The sequence below is a fragment of the Stomoxys calcitrans genome, chromosome 2 (assembly GCF_963082655.1).
Source record: "Stomoxys calcitrans chromosome 2, idStoCalc2.1, whole genome shotgun sequence".
Taxonomy (NCBI): domain Eukaryota; kingdom Metazoa; phylum Arthropoda; class Insecta; order Diptera; family Muscidae; genus Stomoxys; species Stomoxys calcitrans.
In genome coordinates this window covers 126,689,703-126,700,609 of record NC_081553.1, presented here as the reverse complement: position 1 = coordinate 126,700,609, position 10,907 = coordinate 126,689,703, and the positions used below count along the sequence as shown (strand labels likewise).

The 10,907-nt window shown below is 38.0% G+C and overlaps 1 protein-coding gene across 2 annotated transcripts in view; it reads left to right on the top strand.

The window, feature by feature from the left end:
* The window catches only part of LOC106092858 (uncharacterized), a 606,782-nt gene that overhangs the window by 154,570 nt on the left and 441,305 nt on the right, over positions 1-10,907 (top strand). The gene's annotated exons all lie outside the window — the stretch shown is intronic.

Sequence of the window (10,907 nt, the reverse complement as noted above, 5' to 3'; positions counted from 1 at the left end):
ATTCTTGATCAGCGAAAAAATCTAGGACGATCTAGACATGTCCGTCCGTCTGTCCGTCCGTCTGTCTGTTGAAATCACGCTACAGTCTTTCAAAATAGAGATATTGAGCTGAAATTTTTCACTGATTCTTCTTTTGTCCATTAGCAGGTCAAGTTCGAGGATGGGCTATATCGGACTATATCTTGATATAGCCCCCATATAGACCGTTCCGCCGATTTAGGGTCTTAGGCCCATAAAAGCCACATTTATTATCCGATTTCGCTGAAATTTGGGACAGTGAGTTGTGTTGGGCCCTTCGACTTTCTTCGTTAAATTGGCCGAGATCGGTTCAGATTTGGATATAGCTGCCATATAGACCGATCCTCCGATTTAGGGTCTTAGGCCCACAAAAGCCACATTTATTATCCGATTTTGATGAAATTTGGGACAGTGAGTTGTCTTGGGCCCTTCGACTTTCTTCGTTAAATTGGCCGAGATCGGTTCAGATTTGGATATAGCTGCCATATAGACCGATCCTCCGATTTAGGGTCTTAGGCCCACAAAAGCCACATTTATTATCCGATTTTGATGGAATTCGGGACAGTGAATTGTGTAAAGCCCATCGACATCCTTCGTTAATTTGGCTCAGATCGGTCCAGATTTGGGCATAGCTGCCATATAGATCGATCCTCCGATTTATGGTGTAAGGCACATAAAAGCCACATTCATTATCCGATTTTGCTGAAATTTGGGACAGTGAGTTGTGTTAGGCCCTTTGACATATTTCTTCAATTTGGTCCAGATCGGTTCAGATTTGGATATAGCTGCCATATAGACCGATTTCTTGATTTATGGTTTCGGGCCCATAAAATGCTCATTCATTGTCCGATGTCGCCGAAATTTGGGACAGTGAGTTAAGTTAAACCTTTTGACATACTTCTGCAATATCGCACAGATTGGTCCAGATTTGAATATAACTGCCATATAGACCGATATCTAGGTTTTAGGTTTTGGGGCCATAAAAGACGCATTTATTGTCCGATGTCGCTGAAATTTGAGACAGGGAGTTTGGTTAGGCTCTTCGACGTCCTTCTTCAATTTTGCCCAGATCGGTCCAGATTTGAATATAGCTGCCATATAGACCGATCTCACGATTTAAGGTTTAGGGCCCATAAAAGAGGCATGTATTGTCCGATTTCGCCGAAATTTGGGAAAGTGCTTTGTGTTAGGCTTTTCGACATGTTTATGCAACTTGGCCCAAATCGATTCAGATTTGGATATAGCTGCCATGTAAACCGATATCTCGATTTAAAGTCTTGGCCCCATAAAAGGCGCATTTATAGTCCGATTTCACTGAAATTTGACACAGTGACTTATGTTCGGCTTTTCGACATCCGTGTCGTATATAGTTCAGATCGGTATGAGGTTTATGAGTATACGGTATGAAATTTTCACCGAATTTTGATGAAAGGTGGTTTACATATATACCCGAGGTGGTGTGTATCCAAAGTTCGGCCCGGCTGGACTTAACTCCTTTTTACTTGTTTTTTTTTTTTTTGCCAAATATGACTTTATCTTATATTGAATATAAAAATTTTTGTCAATTTCATAGACTAAATAAAATTTAGCTTAGCTTTCTATGCTTGTTTGCTTTCTTTGTAGTACTGTCTCTTTTGCCTTGTATGCTCTATACAAATATGAATACATTTATTGGCTATTATGTGGAACTGTGGAACCCCCGCCTTCCACATTGGTTCGTGTGCACTTTGTGAACACTTGTTCATTTTCCCTTGAACAAATACATAATATGTATTTTTTTTATAGCCATTTTGAATATTATTAGGCTTTCTACGGACAGAGTATTTCCAGTGCGATATGTATATTCATGCATATAGAATTTCCAATAACCCTAATTTGGTGCTGTAGGGTCAAAATTGTCTCATTTTTGCTATATGACAAAGGACGAAATGACCATTCATTCCATTTATAGTGGCACATACAAATGTATACTCGTTTATAAGCAACTCGTTCGTTTTTCTTCTATTTGGTGTGGCTCTTTGTTAGCCTTTGGCAATAAAACCGAAGACAAATTTATGAGAATTCAAATGTGAGTACCCGAATATTTCTGTAAAATGTACTTTAATGCCAAAAGAAAAAAAAATAAAAGTAGACATAAAGCATAGAGACAAAGCAAAAGAAAAGCACAACGCAATTTCGCAAAGAGAAGTATGGTGCCAAGATGACGCAGAATGTGGAGTCAAATTTCTATGCAAAGCAAGGCCAGTGAATTTGTGGAAAGTGATAGAGACAAAGTAGTTTTTATGAACAAAAAATTATACATAAATATGCATACTTATCGCATTTAGAAAGTTTGAAAATCGATAGCCATCACATTTAACATGGGTTGAAGGTTGTCATATTGAAGTGACATTTTAAAAGCTGATTCAATGAAAAACCAGTATAATACCCCATACAACCTAAGTCTAAATACATACTACTTTCAATACATAAAACCTTTAATGAAATCTGCCAGACTTTAATTTTGCATACCAATTGAAAAAATGAATAGAACCTTGTAAGATTTTTTTGATAGGACTTAAATGGTTGCTACACAGACTTTAAATCCTATATCGTATGAAAGATATATCTAAAACACAGAGCGCCCAATTTTATAAAGATCGAACAAAATTTTGGCTTCTACAGCCTAATAGGTCAATTCGAATGAAATAAATATATGGGAGCTACATCTAAATCTGAACCGATTTTAAAGAGATTTTGGACACATATTGGGAGGTAAAAACAAGTAAAAGCGTGTTAAGTTCGGCCGGGCCGAACCTTATATACCCTCCAGCATGGATCGCATCTGTCGCGTTCTTTTCCGGTGTCGCTTTTTATGCAAACAAGTAAAAGCCTGCAAAGTTCGGCCGGGCCGAATCTTATATACCCTCCACCATGGATCGCAGGCAAACAAAGGATAAAAGAATATTGAGTATTGGAAACCAAAGTAGAAGTCATTGTGTAAAATTTCAGCCAAATCTAATAAGAATTGTGCACTTAAGGGGCTGAAGAAGCAAAATAGGAAGATCGGTTTATAGGGAGCTGTGTTAGGCTATAAACCGATTTATGCCATACTCGACACGTACATTAAAGGTCATGGGAGAAGCCGTTGTACAAAGTTTCAGCCAAATCGGATAATACTTGCGCCTTTTAGAGGCTCAAGAAGTCAAGACCCCAGATCCGATTATATGGCAGCTGTATCAGGTTATGGACCGATTTGAACTATTTTTAGCACAGTTGTTGAATGACATAACAAAACGCTTCATGCAAATTTTCAGCTAAATCGGATAATAATTGCGCCTTATAGTGGCTCAAGAAGTCAAGACCCCAGATCCGATTATATGGCAGCTATATCAGGTTATAAACCGATTGGAACCATTCTTAATACAGTTGATGAAAGTCGAAATAAAATACGTTGTGCAAAATTTCAGCCAAATCGGTTAGGAATTGCGACCTCTAGTGGCTCAAGAAGTCAAGACCCCAGATCGGTTTATATGGCAGCAATATGAGGTTATGGATCGATTTTAACTATTCATAGCACAGTTGTCGAAAGTCGTTACAAAACACTAATGCAATATTTCAACCATATTGGATAATAATTGCGTCCTCCTGTGGCTCAAGAATTCAAGACCCCAAATCGGTTACATGCAGCTATACCAGGTTATGGACTGAATTGATCAATATTTGATACAATTATTGGAAGTCATAACAAAACACTTCGTGCAAAATTTCATTCCAATCGGATAAGAATTGCGCCCACAAGCTGTCATGAATTCAAGATTCAAGATCGGTTTATGTGGCTATATAAGCTTATCAATGCAATTTAACCATATTTAGCACTGTTGTTGGAATTCATATCAAAACACGTCATGCAAAAGTTTACTCAAATCGGATAGAAATTGCGCCCTCTAGAGACCCAGATCGGTGTATATTACAGCTATATCTAGTTATTGACCGATTTTAACAATACTAGGCAAAGTTGTTGCAAATTGAAGCAAATACTTCATGGAAGATTTTCAGCCAAATCCTAGTCTCGCAAGCTCATCCGCACTAGAAGAACAGGTGAATTTTGAACTGCTCAGCCAGATCTGCTACAGTCGAGAGCGGTTTTTGTGTTCAGAAATACGTTCTCGTTGTACTGACATTGTATCTTAGCCGTTCCACTACCTCCTTATTTGCAAAGAATTCTGCTTGATAAACACTGCAGTGGTTGGGTAACCATTTCGATATGACCAGTTCTAGATCTTTAGAGTACACCCCAAAGCCCACCCGGTCGTTTAGTTTGGAACCATCCGTATAGATGTCTACAAGGAATAGTGGTATAGTAATTTTTATCAAAAAGTGGCTCAGGTAATGTGTAATCCACACTGCCTGTAACATCGGATGTTGAATCAAGGATAACAGTGTCGGTAGCCGCCACATGACCAATGAGAAAGCTCCCTTAACCTCACGGCAGTGGTCGCAGCAATTTGGGTAGCCACAATATCCAGAGACATACGATGTAGCATTAAATTCAGTGCATCAGATGGTGTCATTCTCAGTGCGACTGTGATGTCCAAACAAGCCATCCTTTGGATACTGTTAAGTATTGAGCAGTAGGTGAACTTTTGAAGAGTGGTCCACCAGACCACAACACTATATAGCATTATAGGTCTGACAATTGCAGTATATACCCAATGCATGACACGTGGTCTAAACCCCCAACTTTTGTCAATGGTCCTCTTGAGTGGCCTTTCTTGAACCGATTCAGACCATATTAGACAAGTAATTAAAGGTCTTGGGAGAAGTCGTTGTGCAAAATCAGCCAAATCAGACAAGAACTGCGCCTTCTAGAGGCGCAAGAAGTATAATTGAAAGATTATCTGGGAGCTGTATTAGGTTTTAACCCGATTTAGGCCATGCTTGGCACGTATGTTAGAGTCTCTGCAAAATTTCAGCCAAATCGAATAAGAATTACACCTCTGGAGGCTCAAGACGTATAATCGGGAGATCGGTTATATGGGAGCTATATCAGATTATACACCAATTTGAACCGTGCTTGGCATAGTTGCTGAAAATAGTAACATAACACTACGTACAAATTTTATGCCAACGCGGATAACAATTGCGGCTTCAGGGGCTCAATACATGAAATTGGGAGATCGGTTTATATGGGAGCCGTATCAGGTTATAGACCGATTTGGAGTTTTAATAGAACACCACGTGCAAACACTCAGTCCAATAGGACAAAATTTGCGGATTTCCAGGAGTTAAGACGTGGAATGGGTCTATACGGGAGCTATATCATATATATATTTATTTTTTTTTTTGATCCGAGAAATTTGACACTAGTGACTTTTGCGGCCTAGAGACCAAGCCTAGGTCTATGAAAATAGGAAGAAATCAGTATAGGTTAAGATATGGCTTTCATATCTCTCCGATTTGAAATAATTCTGCAATAAAGTGGTTATTTGCCATTTGATTACCATGAAATTTGCAGAAAATATTACCTTATGATTCTTGACGCTTTCTAATGAAATTCATAAACATCGGTTCAAATTTAGGTATAGCTCCAATAAGTGTATATATCGCCATATTTTCATATATATGCCCTTAGCAAGCGCAATTTTCAAAAAATTTTCTTCAGTGTTTACATGTTTTCTAAGCTTTCTTCTTCTGATTTCAACCCGAGTCTCAAATTTGTTCCGAATTTTCAGCTTTTTTTACTAGGTATTGAAATATGACGATGCTTCGTTTGAGATGAATCTCCAGGTTTAGCTTTCGTTCCTGAGCACTTAATTCTCTATCTTGTAGTACCATTTCGTAGAATCATTCGCATAGACTTTAATTCAATTTATATTGTAAGCTTTTTAAGTTGGCATTGGCTTGGGGTATTACCGTTCTACAGTATGTTTTTATACAATTTCATTGGAAGCATCATACTCTCTCTCAATTTGAAATTTTTAAAATTCATTCGATTATTGAACACTTATCCTTTAAAATCCGATAGAGTAGATCGCATCCTAAATAACGTTCGTTGTCATGTCATCAATTTCTTGCATTTGTCTTCATGTTCAACAGAAAAATGGATTTTCATGAGCAGGAAAATAACAACGCTTTGTACTTTTCATTGTTTTTGTAAAAATAAAATCATAAATTTTCGAGGACAATTGTTCTTCGAATGGAAAGAAAGGAAGAAAAAAACTTTGCAAGGATTTTCACGCTTCAGATGTCATTCAAATCCATATATCTATCATTGACTTTATGACACTTATTGAAGAACATCCTAGTCGTTTTGTCTTTTTGTTTTTGAGAGGTCTAAAAATTTTGGCGCGTGTTGTTGGCAACCAAACATGCTGGTCGGTCGTACTTACAAAATGACAACAAACCAAAAAAGGCTCAAGATAGGCAATAAATTTAGGACAAAGACAAACTTTAGCCATGCTCCTTGGTGGCTGCTAACCGAACGCATTGCGAATGGCAAGAAATCAAAAGCAAAGAAAAAGTGAAAATATGAGTTTACAATGCAAATGTACAGCACTGCCTAGGAAAATACCCTGATTTGGGGAATTATAAGGGGATACAAGGAGACAAGCACACATTAGGTAACCTTAATAATTTCTTTGCACAAAGCAAGTTCAGGGTTCAGGGTAAGAGCGCAAGGGGAGGGGTTGGTAGGATTTTAAGGATAATGTGAAAAGTTTGCTTAGTTAAATGACTTCAAAAATTATAAATTTTCCATTTTAATACATAATTTTGGCCTGGTTTTTTCTTTGGCCTCCCCTTCTTTGGCAAAGTAAAATTATATGCAAAGCTTTTGTCTCTTTTCGTGTTTTTTTCTGCGAAGCTTTCCTTTTGTTCATTGGTGGTGGTGGTGGTGGTGACTAAAGATGTGAGCGTGAGTGATTTTCCACTCAAGCTCACGCATGTTCACGAGAAATAAATTACACTCACTCACGTTATTATTATGTCGACTCACGTTCAAGCACGCTCACGGAACAAAAATTTTACTCACGCACGACTCTCGAAGCACTTACGATCCACGAGTGACAGTTAAACTAACATTTTTCCATGAAGCGAATAGCAATTTTTTTCATACGTCTCATATCGTACAAAAATTTATATATAACCAGTAAGGAACGGCAAAAGTCGAACGGAGCCGACTATATAAAACACTACACCTAACCTATAATTTTAAATTCGGGCAATATATATGTATATGAGAGCTGTATCTAAATGTGAACCGACTTCCAAACAGATCGCTTGAAAATTGTTGTTACTACGGTCATATCAGTGCAAATCCGGCGATAAATATGCATGGGAGCTACATCCAAATGTGAACCGATTTTGATGAAATCCCACAGATATTATAAGATCGGTGACAAAACAATCTGTGCCAAATTTTGTGCAGATCGCTTACAAATTGTGTTTATTACAGCCATATAAGTGTAAATCGTGCGATACATATACATGGGAGCAATATCCAAATCTGAAGCGATTTTGATGAAATCTTGCAAGTATGTTAAGATCAGTAACAAAACAATTCATGCCAAATTTTGTGCAGATTGGTTGAAAATTGTAGCTACTACGGCCATTTAAGTGCAAATCGGGTGATACATATATATGGGAACTATATCTAAATCTGAACCGATTTTTACCAAAATCAATAGCGTTTGTCTATGGGCCAAACAAATTATATGTGCAAAATTTCGTGATGATTGCATAACAAATACGACCTGCACTTTGATTACAAGAATTCTTGGACTCACAGACAGACAGAAGGACGGACGGACAGACGGACATGGCTATAACGAATCAGAAAGTGATTCTGAGTCGATCGGTATACTTATCAATGGGTCTAGCTCTTCTCCCTCTTAGCGTTGCAAACAAATGCACAAATCTATAATACCCTGTACCACAGTGGTGATGTAGGGTACAACAATTAAGAGCGTGCTAAGTTCGGCTGGGCCGAATCTCATATACCCTCCACCATGGATCGAATTTGTCGAGTTCTTTGCGTGGTACCTCTTTTTAGGCAAACAAAGAATAATGAAAAGAACTGTTATGCTATTGGAGCTATATCAAGTCATAGTCCGATTTGGACCAAAAATTAATTGAAATTTATATGGGAGTCTAATATTGTCTGAATCGATCAATGAATCGATGTTGAAAGTCATGAGAAAAGCCGTTGTACAAAATTTCAGCCAAATCGGATGATTATTGCTCTTTCTAGAGGCTCAAGAAGTTGAGATCTCAGATCGGTTTATATGGCAGCTATATCAGGTTATGTTCCTATTTCCTCCATACTAAGCACAGTTATTGGAAGTCTTACAAAACACCTCATGCAAAATTTCAGCCAAGTCGAATGAGAATTGCGCGCTCTATTGGCTCAAGAAGTCAAGATCCGAGATCGGTTTATAGGACAGCTAAACCAGATTATGAACCGATTTGAATCATACTTAACACAGTTGTTGGAAGTGAAACCATAACACTACGTACAAAATTTCAGTCACATTGGAGGAGAATTGTGCCCTCTAGCGGCTCAAGGCCCAAGATCGGTTTATATGGCAGCTATATCAAAACATGGAACGATTTGGCCCATTTACAATCCCAACCGACTTAGACCAATAAAAAGTATTTGTGCAAAAGTTCAAGCGGCTAGCTTTACTCCTTCGAAAGTTAGCGGGCTTTCGACAGACAGACGGACATTTCTAGATCAACTAAAAATAAAATGACATGACGATCAGAAATATATATTATATATACTTTATGGGGTCTCCGACGCACATTTCGAGGTATTACAAACAGAAAGACAAAATTAGTATACCCCCATCCTATGGTGGAGGGTATAATAAAATGAATCAGCCCTGCACTACCAGTTATTTGATCTTTTCATATTTATGCATCTGTAAAGAGATTCATACTTTAAAATACCGTATCACTTGAGAGCATGCAAATCATTTTGTTATACCCTCCACCATGGGATGAGGGTATACTAATTTCGTCATTTTGTTTGTAACTCCTCGAAATATTCCTCTAAGACCCCATAAAGTTTATACATTCTTGATCGTCATTATATTTTAAGTCGATCTAGCCATGTCCGTCCGTCATTCTATCTGTCGAAAGCACGCAAAATTTCGAAGGAATACAGCTAGTCGCTTGAAATTTTACACATATACATCCTATAAGTGTTGGTCGGTTGGGATTGTAAATGGGCCTTATCGGTCCATATTTTAATATGGCCGCCATATAAACCGAGATGGGATCTTAACTTCTTGAGCCACCAGAGGGCGCAATTCTTATCCGATTTGGCTGAAATTTTGCATGAGGTGTTTGGTATGACTTCTAATAAATGAGTTAAGAATAGTTCAAATCGGTCCATAACCTGGTATAGCTGCCATATTAACCGATCTGGGATCTTGATTTCTTGAGCCTCTACAGGGAGCAATTCCTATCCGACTTGACTGAAATATTGCAGGACGTGTTTTGTTATGACTTCCAACAACTGTGTTAAAAATAATTCAAATCGGTCCATTACTTGATATAGCTGCCATATAAACCGATATGGGATCTTGACTTCTTGAGCTATGAGAGGGCGCAATTATTATCCGATTTATCAAAAATTTTGTACAACGGCTTCTCTTATGACCTTTAACAAACGTATCGAAAATGGCGTGAATCGGTTTATAGCCTAATTCAGCTCCCCTATAAACCGGTCTCCCAATTTTACTACTTCAGCCCATAGAGTGCGCAAGTCTCTACTATGGTCTCCATTATTCAATTCAATTATGGTCCGAAATGAACCATAACTTGATATTGTTCCAATAACATAGCAATTCTTTTCTATTGTCCTTTGTTTGCCTAAAACGAGATACCGTGGCAAGAGCTCGACAAATGCGTTCCATGGTGGAGGGTATATATGATTCGGCCCGGCCGATCTTAGCACGCTTTTACTTGTTTTTCGTTATTTTTTATACCCTACACCACCACTGTGGTACAGGGAACTATAGAATTCTGCATTTGCTTGCAACGCAAAAAGGAAACGAGTTAGACCCATTGATAAGTATACCGATCGGCTTAGAATCACTTCCTGATTCGATTTAGCTATGTCTGTCGGTCCGTCTGTCTGTCCATGTATTCTTGTAATCAAGGTACAGGTCGCATTTGTTGTCCGATTTTCACAACCTTTCGCAAAATCTCTTTTTTGGTCCAAGGATGAACGCTGTCGGTCCGTCTGTCTGTCCATGTATTCTTGTAATCATGGTACAGGTCGCATTTGTTGTCCGATTTTCACAAACTTTAGCAAAAGTCTCTTTTTTGGTCCAAGGACGAACGCTGTTGATTTTGGAAAAAAACGGTCCAGATTTAGTTATAGCTCCCATATATATCTTTCATACGATATGCCCATTTAAAGCTGAATTAGCCACAATTTTGGTCCCATCCTTACAAAATTTTGTAGGTGACGTTCGCACTACGTGCAAAAAATTTCACCAAAATCGAAACAGATTTAGTAAAGTTCCCATATATAGCTTTTACGGCTGTAGTAGCTAAAATTTTGGTCCGATCTCTATAAAATTTTTCATGAGATTTTTGAATTGACATCCCAATACGTGTGCAAAATGGAATCAGATTTAGATAAAACTCCAATATATATCTTTTATGCGTTTCGACTTTTAAGGCTGTAGAAGCCACAATTTTCGTACCATCGTAAGAAAATCGTAAAAGGTACGATATTTCAATAGGTATGCAAGATTAAAGTCAGACTAAATTTGGATATAAGTGCTATATATTAAAGGTATTACGTAGACTCGGTGGTGTAGGGTATTATATAGCCAGTTCCGCCCGACTTTTGCCTTTCACGTGATTTTGTCTCGTGAGTGTCTCGTGAGTTT